We start from the raw sequence: 12984 nt of genomic DNA on the forward strand, positions 1-12984 counted from the left end.
AATAACGTTGATGGACGAACTTAATGCCGAGGTTTTTTCTCCAACGTTAAAATACCATCACGTGAGAGTTTTTCATTCGGCTGTATGAGACTTTTGTTATTTTTATTTTCATTTATCATTTTATTCATCGGACGCTCGACGATGCTTTTTCTGAAACGAGGTGAAATCCTGAGCGTGTCGCTACAATCTCCATGCTTTATGAGCCAGAAAAATGTAGTTAATCATCAATCGTATTCGGGCTCGCGTCGCATACGGAAATGCGATGCAAAATTACGAGGAAATTGAACCATCGAAGTGACGCCGAAATATTTTTTTTTTTCACAAATCTGCGTAAACTTTCAACGAGTTCGATTTCAATGGAGTTTTGTAGGTTCTTAAAAATACGCTGAATGCTTATCTTTGTTTTTCTTCTCGTGGTTTATTTCAGGCACAAATTATTCAATAGGTTTCGATGAATCATTGAATTTTTATGAATTCTTCTATCTCGATCTCTCTTTCTTCGGGAACGATTTTTATTTGTTTGAAAAGTTCGTGAACTGTTGCGTAAAAGGGTTGAATAGATTTTCTCACTCGATACGCTACAGAAAATTCCATTGAATTCATTTTGTACGCGCACGTTGGTGTACGTGCAAATACATACCTGGAGCCTGAATGCGTTTTGTCGTTGACGTTGGTTTCCTTTGCATTCGGATACCCACATCTATATCGATAAAATGTTACGTGCCGGGTTGAAATTATGATTCTCCGGTGTCTCGTAAGAAAAAAAGTAGCCAAAAAAGAGGGTTGGAATGCCCAACCCCATGCAGTTTTGTATCACCTCGAGAATATGCTAGACGTACAGTCACGTTTAAAAATAACGACAATAACAAAACGTTCGTTTTTTCTGTGTAAAATTTTTACGAGTGTGCTGCATCAATTTATTGTTTCTCGATGCGGAGCAGAAATTGTTCATTTTACAATTAGATCGTCGATTGAAAAGTATTTGAGGGGCACAGGATCCTCGATGTTGTTATTTTTCTTCCAGAAACTTGGCTTTCTATCTATTTTCCAAAAGGTCGCACGATTTTCAAACTTTTTCCAAACTCGTGGCAAATTGTTTCCATTGCCCCAGAAACGATCGTTACGAGCAGGACGATTCGAGACGACGTTTCGTTAAAAATTTTGCAACCGACAGTACGGCCGCGATGGCTTCATAAAGCAAAACGGTTGCGAAAGAAAGGCCTCGGGACCGCAAGAGTCTCTTGCGAGAGAGTTTGTGCGTCGGACAAAGAACCGGGTCGTTGACGTTTCGGGGGTCGGAAAATTCCGCAGGTTCGCGAGAAAATGAATTTCAACGGTCATTTAAGGGGTTACCTCTCACGCGCGAATGATCCGAAATATTTTGATCGGTTCGGCGGACACAATTTGCTGGAAAATTTGTAGATTTATGTTGATTTTGTTCACGAGTGAAAATCTGCTCGATTTTCACAAGAACAAAAGATAACCTCGGCGAGTTCGCTGCACTTCGCCCTGTTGCGCTCTCCCTTTCACATTTCCCATCGTTCTCGTGACTCGCCACGCTGCGCAAGGGTGCAAGCGCGACAGAGTACCGCGGGGAGTGGAGCCACGTGATCGTACCCCGAATATAGGTCACGGAACAAAGGATCGTCAAGTTTATTCCCAGTCTCCAGGGGCTAGAGGGGCTCGACGTTAAATAGAGTCACCCCTGCTATTGGAACAAGGGCTCCGTCACTTTGTGCGCATTTTTTTCGTCGCATCAGCGCTGGCCACACTCGAGTGGATTCCATTATCCCTCCTAAATGATTCTGCTTAATGAATTTTGTGTTTTTCAAGAATAATACCGACCTCGGTCATCCGCGTTTGTGTGAGGAGAGACGAAAACTTTCGTGCTGATCTCCAACATCGTTGTTCAATTTTTTAATCATTTACTCAAAGGAAACTTGATTGTGGGCAGTAAAATGCGATCGTGGGTCCGATTCAATCGGCGAATGTGACAATAATCGTTTCTACTTAACATAAGTTTATAATCGGAAGAAAATATGCTTCAAAATTATTTAATTATTGACTTTTACTCAAATCCCAAACTGCATTGTTGAAACTCGAAGCGCATCGATTGGATTAATTCCCCTCCAGACGTCGCGATTTCTTGGCACGCGCATTATCACGGATATGCCGTAATTTGAATAACAGTGTAGTGACGAAAGGAGAGTTCAAAAACTTGAGATTGACGATATCTTAATCGTACTTTGAGCGTATAATAATCTGCCTCAAAGTTACGCAAATATTGTTGACAATATACGAGTTGAGGGGGAATAAATGACCACGTATCTAAATTGCAGAGCCTCCATTGTCAACGGATGGAAAGAATTCGAAATAAAACGAAACACGTTAAGGCAGCTCGATCGACAGTTACGTTGAGACTCGTTGAAGTTGTGTTAACCAGAAAAAAAGCATTTTGTCATGAGATCGTAAAATAATAAAGCAATAAACCTGTGAGAAGTAATCGCGAGCAATTAGAAGGGACAAAAAGTGACGGTGAGAATTTGTGGGATTTTTTATGGGTATCTCGGACCCCCAGTTGAGAAACTCTTCGAAAAAACTACCGTATATTTTACCATCCTGATTATTATATCCCTCAGCAAGTGTAAACATCACCGTTCCATAATCGTTCGTATGCGGTTTCGGATCCTCGTTCTCTTTGTCTGCACAAGGGATGATGAAACTCTCTTCCGCGTTGCGTTAGACGAGAACGATAAAGTAATTGTTTATCGATATTTGTGCAATTTTAGTAAATAAGAATGGGTCGAGATATGGAGAGCGATGCTCCTCGTAATCACGTGGTTTTTCGAGGTCGATCTGTACACCGATTAATCGCTTCTCCTCTTCGATTCCATCATTTATTCCAGATATTTTATCACATCCGCACTCTGTTTTCCTTTTCTTCTCATTTCATTTTTTATTTCGCACTTTCGTGATTTTCTTGTTATTCGAAACTTGGTATCGGAGAGCTCGGGATGGATGCGTTTTCGGCCGTCTCTCTCTTCCCTTCACCGTGGCACGATTGTTCGTATTTAATCGTGCCTTTCGCCAAGTTATTGCTTCGTGACCTCTTCCATCGACTCATCTAAACGACTTTTCTCAATAATGTTAGCAAGAGAAATGCTTTCCAACAACTTTACATACTTCATTCAAATTTCCAACGTCGCGATCAACTCCAGATCAAATGAAGTTTCGATTATTTCAAACGATCATAACTCGACTCCGAGAGTCTCGACGTCTTCCACTAAAACATTTCCCACTATATTTGTTCCTCGTTTCTATTTCGCATACGTGGGTAATCGAGAGCCCACGAATCATTTTTATCCACCATTGTTCCTCCTGTAATCATTATTTTTGTATTTTTTAGCCTGCAATATTGGAGAGCGAAGGGTGCGGTCACAATTCACACATGCACAGATGCATTAACACAACAATGCACTGCATTGTACGCACGCCGGTATACAGCGACATGCTCGCAGCAAGCGTGCGTTTTCATGTACCGATTTCCTGATGCTATACACATACGGAGGGATAAAAGGAAAAGCCTGATTCGTGTTAGTCACGATTCATCGGAACCCCTCGAGGTCGTAACTGCTCTTTATGTCCCACATATACGCGCGCATCCGTGCGGCTGTACACTTACGCACAATGGTGTTGAGCCCGGGAGCTTTTCTTTCCGAGTACAGCGGGAGATGCGCGCGTTGCAACTGGAAGCAAAACCCCGGAGCGTTACGCGTGCACGCGAAAGAAAGAAAATCGTCACGCGAATGTATCTTCCACGCTCTCTCACGTTTCCGTCGAGCGGAGTTTTTCCGTCACAGTGATTTTCCTTGGTACTGCGAAAATATACGTGGCCCGTCAACGGATCTCCGTCGCGAATTCCGCATCGATGAATCGCTCGCGGTTTATCGTATCACAAATACGCGCGTAGGCATGTACGGGAAGACAATAAAAGTGTGCACGCTCCGTGGGGATGATGGACTTTTATGGGGAAAAACGCTGCGAGCTTTCGTCGTCGGGGTGGTTTTTTCCAGGGAACCTCCTATACTCGATTTTCTTAACGGCGTGCTCCCGCGGGTATCGCATCGTTAGAAACGGGCACTTTTCTTTCACGCTCATCGTTATTTGACGGAGAATGGGAATTTGAAAATTCATTGCATCGCCCACTTCCCAACGGGGACGCCTTCGCGATAACATCAATATTCCCCACTTCACAGCGTATTCTCTCGTCAATGCTCACACTCGAAAATATCATTACTGCACGAGAACGCAAGAAGTCGAAAAAACCTCATTTTATTTCCGCGACAGGGAGAGGAGCCGAGGGGCGAAGCCCTGTGAGAAAGGGATGCTCGAAATGAAAAGATGTTGACCTGGTTTTGGGAGCACACAGCGGGAAGATCTCGTTCGCGTACGTTACAATTATCTTCATCACGGCGATCTCTATGCCACGTCGTAATAAATTAACAATAGCGATAATATTTATTATTGTTTTTATGGCGAGTCGTAGCGACTTAACAGCCAGCAGCAGCAGGCTTTTCTATCCTCGCAGCTTTACTTTTTTCCTCGTATTGATCCGAGACCGGCGTTTTATCTCTTCCGGTTTTTACGAGCGCTCTGACGAGGGACCAAAACGAGGAGAGAATATCGTGCTGAACCTACCTCTCGCGCATATCCGCTCTTATGCACAGTGGACAAAAATCTGTTTTTCTTTCTTCCCTCTTCGTCTGCTCCTGCTTCCTCTTCATCTGCCTCTTCGTTTTTTATGCTATGGCAATCGAGCCTGAAGAGTGCGGCGACGCGCGTTACGTTGTTACGAAACCGAAAAACCCCGCCGTTTCACGAGACGCACGCGGCCTGCCCGACACCCTTTATTACATTGTTGACATATGGAAGCCATTACTTTCACACCCTGCATTCATCCACTGTGCGTGCACGTAACTCTGTGTTGCAACTCGCTCCTCTTCGTACATCTCTCTGCGTACGTGCGTGCACCGCGTTACAAGGTACGCGGACATCTAAACCTGTGTAAAGCTACTCGAAGCAGCGTCGAAGTACACACACACACACACAGAAGGGAGACGAAACTCAAGATTTTCTTTGTCTGTCCATCTCTGGCTTTTCCTTCCCACTTTTGTATACATCAACGTACACACCCATATACAAACACAATTTATATCAATTTATATGAAAAAGAAGCACGATAAATTCATCGTTATCGGCTCGAATCGGGGGAGACAAAGCGGGAGGGAACGAAAGGACAAATGTGACCTGAGTCTCCACACATTTTGTTCTCTTTCTCTATTTTCATGTTTACGAGCGCTCCTGCGGAAAAACGCCCTGCACGCGTCGCGTGTCCAACGATTTCTGTTGCTATGGACAGTCTGACAGCTGGCATTTTTGTTTGAAGACTTTCCAGTCTTCTGGACGAAGGATTTTTATAGTGAGTGAAATACTCTGGAGAGATATTTGCGAGTAACGTTGGATTCGAGGTTTTTTGTATTCGTGGGCAGTTTACGTACGCTGAGCGTTAATGTTCGAAAAGTGTTCCAGTCCGTTTTTCTTCAGGTTTGAGACTCTTCGGATTATTCTTAGCTCGCTCGTTTCGTTTTCTTTTCTTCCTTCGTGTCCGTTGAATTTGAAGCGATGTCGATATAATTTTCTCCTCCCCTTGTAGCCTCTCTGGAAGCTTCATTCGATATCGTAAATATTTCCTCGGTCGACCCCTCGCGTCTGTGTGTGATCGAGGAAGATGAGACTTTCCACCGGGGCGCCACGAGGGCTCGGATTTGCGAGCGGCAGGGTCGTTAACCGCGATCAAACGGAAAACTTTGCGTCGTGTTTACGCGAAAAGTTTGGGCGAAATTTTCTCGTCGGTACACAAACAAATATACGCTATTCTTCGTGTGGTGGACTTGGCTCGGAGGCAAAGAGAAAATACACTGTGAAAAGGGAAACGTTGCGAGTGACACTTTACGTAACTAATGCGACAGTAAATTCAGAGTGGAGCAGTGAAAGGGAGAATCGAAATTTAAAGCTTCCCATCCCGATGAACCGTCGCTCCCATTACAGTATTTTGAACTCCTCGAAATAGGGAGACTCCATCTGCAGAAAATACTTGAAACAATTGCCTCTGTCAATGGTTAACGATTTCATCGAATTTCAAGGATGTCAGGCGCGAGGGCTGTTTTTATATAGCATTCTAATCTTTTATAATACAGGATTTCTTTTCTGTGCATGTAAAATTTCAAGACTCCTTATCGACTGTTTGGTTGTAATATTAACAGTCGAAAAGTACACAAATTAACATGTCGCTTATGGCCACGATGACTTACTGGCCCCTTTAACCATCTTCAACTCAAAATTAGATGTCGAAGATTAAAAATATTACTTAGATTAATTGAATCGCGAGGAATTTAATGGTAGGTCGAAAAAGGGGGATCAATGGCCATCTGAATTAGAAATATTGAGTTAAAGACGACAAATGTTGAAGGCGACATATTCTCAATGGAAGTGACAGCTTCAGGGTTCTATATAGTGATCTTTGATTTAATCTCTCAATTGACTACGTTCAACTTTGTCAAACGTTGCCTTTTCGCAATCGGTACTATCGAGTCATGTGGGAAAGACTCGGAATTAAGTGTGTTCTGCAACGAACTCAACTTAAGGTAGATCATGCTCGTAAGATCGTATTTTATGGTATCTGAATTAGGTCAATTTTATACTTCCTAATTAAAAATGTCACTCTAAATTAATGCCAGAGTTATAGATTCAAAATTGCAAATAAATTTTTTTAACTTGTTTTTTGGCGAATGAAATGACAAGCCATTAATTGAGTGGGAATCCATCACCGACCGAACCCCAAATTTCATTCATCCCTCGCTAAAATACTACAGTTTTTCATGTTAAAAATCACTTTAGAGAGCGTAAAGGGAAAACACAAAGGGAAATGGATCGAGAAAAAAGTATTAATAAAAAGACAGGAAGCTATGACAGGAACGGCCCAAGCCAAGACGAAACAAAATTTCTCATTTTACCAATTTCATTCAATCTTTAACTTAATATATCTTTATTACTAGGAAGACAATCGTCTCGAATTTTTTCCCCGGCCTTCGTTATATACTTCATCGTTATTGTGTACTTTTTCATAAACTTCGTAAGAAGCGTTCGTTCGTTATATGGAAAGATGAACGATTTTTTACGCTTAGTGTACTTTTCTTCATATTTGAGCACGTTTATCTAAATAACCAATAAGACGAATCCTTTAAAATTCGATACGCGTGTCAGTCGACTACCCACCGAAACTCTGTGTAAATTTCAAAACTTTCTTAAGCAAATCGTTTCATGCATGACCTTAACATTATTTACGATTAAAAAATGAAGATAACCCTTTTTTACTATTATCGAAGGGCTGCCAACAGACTGGTACGACGCACATGTACATCCTCAATGATGCAACAGAGAAAAAAAATCATTCGCCACTGGCCGAAAAGCCTGAATCCATTTATATTTATGAATCGATCTCCAGAGATCACTAATTTCTTCGTTACCTCGATACGCTATCAACATCTAAAATCTGTTTACTCGAACTTTGCTCACGAGCCTGTCCGACGCCCGTAAATCTATATTTGCTCTTTTATTTTTCTTCTCGTATATTATTTCCTTGGAATGAAGTAATACGTGATCTTGGTCGCGCGGTTCTCGATTATCGTTCGACATTGACGGGCACACCATGTAGGGCACGGACAAACAGACGAACAAATATAGACAATTAGATGGATATTCATAAATAAATAAGAATCACGACGAAGACGCGAGTGAAACGTGTACCGCCGCGTTGAAAAATGTTATTGGAGATTGGACAAATCTTGTAGCCGCGTCGTTATCGGTTTCGAATTTGCATCTGCCACAAGACGGTCAACATACCCGTGGAATCGCAAACGTTTAAATGATGATGCTTCATCTTGCCTTCTCGTTTGTCCTTTTTTATTTCCTCCTCTCGTCACGTTGCTCGCGATATACTCGCTTCTTTCTATTATTACCGTCTTACGCGATAAGCAACGTTAGTTATGCAAACTCTACACTTTGCTCTCTTATATTCGTTTGATCCATTTACTCACCATAGCATGGATACCCGCTTCTCTGATAGCGATGATAAGAGCAACATTCAGAAGACGAAATATCCTTTCAAACGTACATTTTATGGTGCGTATTTCAAATGAAAACATTTACCAAGTTAATGCGTCATCAGTGTAGATAAAAACGACGTTCAAAAATATTCGCACGATCGAAAACGAACTAGAGAATGAAGGGAGTGGACGAATAAATAATTCATTTGTCAATATGTTCAGCTGTTGGTTTTCTCACAACGTTATCTATGACACCTTATTTTTCATCATTTATTTTTCACGTTTATACAGTTTCTTGAAAATCAACTGTGAATGAGTGTCGAGCCATTCGTATCGAATTTATTCTTCGTTTCAACGCGATAAATTCTTGCAACGCGTGATCGGAGTAAGAAACATTGAGGCAGAGAGGGTTTTATAATAAAATACGGAATATTTTTGAAAAAAAAAGATTTTGGAGGCGCCGGGTATCGATCCCGGTACCTCTCGCATGCTAAGCGAGCGCTCTACCATCTGAGCTACGCCCCCCGAATGTCCAAGAAGCACGAAAAAGCGAAGTTATCGAGTGACAAAGCGAGTAATAGTAAATCCCGTTTATAGTCAACGATATTTATAGCTCTTCCTTGTCTCTTTAACGCTTATGCACTTTCGCTCGGTCCACTTTTCGTAGAAATGGTTTTTGCTTATGTGTGGATCGCGTGCTGCAAATGAACTCTCGAGTATCGAATAAAACTTGTCGGAGTGTAAAATATCGATTCCTCAACATTTGGCGCAATTGGCAAGCTGATGTAAGCTCGTAAAACGAGATTAGAAATGACGCACTCTCCGCAGAGTCGTAAACGTGCATCGTGAAAAACAAAAACAATGGGAAAAGAACGTATCCGCAGATAAAAAAAGGGCGTTGAGTGAAATGCTGTACAAACTGTGCTGCCTTTCAGATTTTTTTTTTTTTCGTTCTTATGATACTTTCGAATGAGTTTCCATTCAGGAAAACCACGCCGATGATCTCACATGCAGTGCGCAACTTGCGAACTTGGCTTGGCAATTTCGAATAGTTTTTTTGTCCTTTCAAACTTTTGATTATTAACGAAATAACTTGTTCGATAACCTGCAATTGCAAATGCATTATAGTCGAAAAACTTTCGGATTTAAAATGCAAATGCTCGCAGCCTGACTCATCGACGCTTGTGAGAATTGACTTTCAATAAAAAAGATAAAAATTGTGCGATTTCGCGAGTCAGCTGACAATGGCACGTATACGCGTATATAGATCGGGAGATGTATCATCGTTGAAACCACAAGTGTCCGAGACGTGAATCACGAAGAGTTAGAATGGAAGAAAAAGAAAGAGAATCTCGAGGGAGCCTCTCACGTTCTTTGTCTCGTGTCAGGAGTTTGAAGTCTATTTATAGATTTCGAGGTTCGACCTGATCACTGCGTATCGTTCCAACATAATGAATAAACGACAAAAGGGTGTCGTCGGTGCGATAAGAAAAGAGAACGAGAAAATAAAAACATTTGTGAGCTCTGTCGAAAGAAGTGCTTCAAGTAGCCTGGTTTAATTTTCATCAATAGTGCGTCTGGAACATCTAATTGGAAACGAATAAATGTTTCATACCGATTTCCATTTGAATGAGGAGCGAAAGAGTCAACAAACTGAGCCTTTTCAATGCTCATGAATAAAATCAAAAAGCTTTCTAACGGCTTGGAGTGACTTTGGGTTCTTCAGACGTTTGGGAAAATCCCAATTCCATTTATCCACAGCTTAGCAAATACGCGCCCGTCCATGTTTTTTTATCCTCTGTTTCGCTGGAGTTGAAAAAAAAGCAGGAAAAAATGACGAAACTCACGAGAGCCTCGTGTTTGCTTTAACTCGGTGGGAATCGAACGAAAAAAAACGAAGTTCGTCTCCATTTCCATCTCACTCTATCACGCGCCCGTGTTCTTTGTCCGGTCATTCGTTGAGCATGAATTTTTCGTTAAGTACAATAGATAGCAATATCGCCATTATTTAACCAGGCCGTTCGCCCGTGACGAGAAACGTGAGTCATCCTCGCAAGAGTTATTTTTCACGGGCGAAAAAGCTCTATAAAAAACCTTCCAATACGTACTTATTTTATACACGCGTTTGTGTGTCAGTAGTGGCAAAGCACCGCGTTGAGGTTGTCCGCGAAAGAGCTGACTCATGACGAATTAGATCGACTTGGAGGAGTCGAATAAAAGAATCGTTACATGGGAAACAGAGAAGCATCAATTTTCTATTCCGATTTATATCTTCACGCTGTTCCTCCGAGCCCCGAACGAGAATTATAAGCATAAAAATATGGAGATTTCCGGGAACGACAAAAATATTTTTCCGCCCGTAAACATGATTGCTGAACAAAACGTACAAAAAAAAGTAATTTAAAAAAAAACTTGAAAAAAAAAAACAATATTGACACGTACGATCGAACGACTTTCGACTGTTCGAATCGCATTGACCTTACGAGCAATAGGAAGTCACGTGCAAATTCATGATACGTTTTGCAGCTCGCGAGGACTCTAACGGAGCGGAGAAAATGCATAAAATCGTTCGTAAAGGGCCCTCTTTCATATATAACGAGTGCAGTACAAAGTTTAAAGCATATATACGCTCGGCAAGTATTATGCATTGCAAAACTCGAGTTTTATAAGCTCGGTGTCCACGGGGAGGTAGCATCGAACGAAAAACCGGTTTTCTTAGTGAGCGGGAGCCTGTACACACATACACACGTGTGTTTACACATTATGTGTCGATGATATATTTATGTATATATATAGAGATAGGAATCATCGAGAGCTGCACGATATTTACTTGCTACTGGTGTCTCTCCGAGTTTCAAGCTTCTGTTTTTGGAGCGTTGCATCGAGGTTAGCACTCGTACACTAAAAAAATGAGTGAATAAAATACTCTCGTACTGAATCACCTCCAAGGTGTGGAGCGATGCTCGCTTTCTTCGACGATATCGAATAGAATTTTTGGCATTCTTCAAAGTTCCGAGGAGAATTGAAAAGGTGAGTAATTGTGAAAAATATTTTTAAGATGAAAAACGACGATCGAGGTGCGAATGTCGTTCCTTTGGTCTCTCTCTCTTTCGACACCGAGATACCTTCGTCTCGGTCGAGTCGCGCTCCGATCATCTCTCTCAATGTCACGATTCTCGTTTCATCGTTACGAATCATACGGGACACGAAGGCGGGAGAGATACACTAAAATGCAACCGAATGCAGTTTTATTCCTATACGTAAGTTTGTATGTTTCCTCTCAGATTTCGAGGCTGCGCCGGTAGAACGCGCGGTTGAATACATGATGCGTGTATACATTAATACGTTGGTCTGACTCTTTTCTTATATCCATGCATATTGCGAGGATATGCACGTTTGTACGTGTATGTTGAGACGTATTGGAAGAAACTCGTGCTTCGCCAGCCTTCGTCAGGTGCGCTCGATATATAGTAAACGAGCGACAATGGAGTTTTTCCATTACGAGGAGCATTCTGTTTGTGTGAAAAAAACATGAGATTGAAGAGGGACGTTAGTCGAGTTATATAAATATAGAAAAAACGAGTGTGGAGGAAGCATTATTTAAGGAGGTGCGAGCGGGCGCGAGCCCGAGAAAAGGTGTACGAAAGGTCGAGACAATAATGATTAATAATTCAGGACGAAATGGGCTCCCAGGGGATGTCACTGCTGCTGCTGCTGCTGCTGCTGCTGGCGTTTTCTTCGACTCCGAAGAGAGGATAAAAAGTTGTTCGAATTGTTTCATTGTCAATGGTAGATAGGAAGCCTAGGAAAAGTGGCTGCGGTGGCGAGCGCAGGGGCGGCCACGATAAAGTGTCCGTTTCGCCGTTATAATAACGGCACCCTGAAAGTGGGGGATAAACGGTGGGGCGCGGATAAAGGATGGCACGGCGGAGAACGGCGAAGACGCGCGAGTTCTATAGACTTCCTGAAGCGAAGGAGACTGCAATGTAGCGCACAAAGTCTCTCTATAAACTTTGTAGCGTAGAAAAGAACGAGGGAACGAGTAAGAGAGAAAGAGCTGAAGAAAAAGACGGAAGATAAAAAAAAAAATAAAAAAAAAATAAAAAAAAAAAGAGCGAGAGATTGCCATGAGCAAACGGCCGCGCAGTCTGTAAAACAGCATACGCCAGTATGCACCGTAGTAATACGTACGTACAACCTATAAATGTGTACAAGTATGGATGCCAGTGCCGTAACGACCACGAGAAAACGTTTTACAGCTTGCTTTTCTCCCGTACGTTGACCTCGCACGCTCTTCTTTGATACTAACCTCGCCCAATCTTCGCTCCTGCCATTCTGTCATCCAAACATTTTTCTTCAAAACATTCGAATACGCTGCTCCAAATCATCGATTATTCGTGGTCGGATGTATTGTGTCGACACCACGATTCGTATATTGCGCTGTTTTAATTGAAACTCTTTATAAAATAGCCTCATGAATATAACGATTCTATGTATAGCCTGGTAGAACAAAATCCTGCATTCGCATCCTTGCGTTTAAGGTAGTTCGTGCATGAAACTATTTTCTTGAGAAAGTCTTGAAATTCACACAGAGTTTCGGTGGGTAGTCGACTGACACGCGTATCGAATTTTAAAGGATTCGTCTTATTGGTTGTTTGGATAAACGTGCTTAAATATGAAGAAAAGTACACTAAGCGTAAAAAATCGTTTATCTTTCCATATAACGAACGAAGGCTTCTTACGAAGTTTATGAAAAAGTACACAATAACGATGAAGTATATAACGAAGGCCGGGGAAAAAATTCGAGACGATTGTCTTC

The 12984-nt window shown here is 41.8% G+C and overlaps 1 protein-coding gene and 1 non-coding gene across 4 annotated transcripts in view; one reads left to right on the forward strand and one right to left on the reverse strand.

The window, feature by feature from the left end:
* The window catches only part of Sesn (Sestrin), a 167062-nt gene that overhangs the window by 125942 nt on the left and 28136 nt on the right, over positions 1-12984 (forward strand). The window lies entirely within an intron of this gene.
* Positions 8618-8690, reverse strand: TRNAA-AGC (transfer RNA alanine (anticodon AGC)). The gene has a single exon. It is a non-coding gene; the product is annotated as a tRNA-Ala (tRNA).

The sequence above is a fragment of the Venturia canescens genome, chromosome 4, assembly GCF_019457755.1.
Source record: "Venturia canescens isolate UGA chromosome 4, ASM1945775v1, whole genome shotgun sequence".
NCBI lineage: Eukaryota > Metazoa > Arthropoda > Insecta > Hymenoptera > Ichneumonidae > Venturia > Venturia canescens.